Raw genomic sequence first — 241 nt, forward strand, 5'->3', positions numbered from 1 at the left:
CTATTGTTTATTTACAGGAACTAATTTGCTTAAACCTCAACTCACCCTGGTCTACCACAAGTTTGCGTAATCATTTCCATGAAGCGAGATAACAGGTGAGATTTCAATTAAGCCACAGAGTCAGGAGTGATTATGAGCTCTAGTTTTACAGCTTTTTCATAGTTTGAGAAGCACAGAAGGTAAAGCAATATGACGGATCAGGCGCATGAGAGCATCCTTTCACCGCCTGATATTTATATAT

At 39.0% G+C, this 241-nt stretch overlaps 1 protein-coding gene across 1 annotated transcript in view; it reads right to left on the reverse strand.

The window, feature by feature from the left end:
• The window catches only part of LOC107653190 (type I inositol 1,4,5-trisphosphate 5-phosphatase-like), an 89,076-nt gene that overhangs the window by 87,805 nt on the left and 1,030 nt on the right, over nt 1–241 (reverse strand). The window lies entirely within an intron of this gene.

Source organism: Sinocyclocheilus anshuiensis, unplaced genomic scaffold (assembly GCF_001515605.1).
Source record: "Sinocyclocheilus anshuiensis isolate Anshui unplaced genomic scaffold, SAMN03320099.WGS_v1.1 scaffold2700, whole genome shotgun sequence".
NCBI lineage: Eukaryota > Metazoa > Chordata > Actinopteri > Cypriniformes > Cyprinidae > Sinocyclocheilus > Sinocyclocheilus anshuiensis.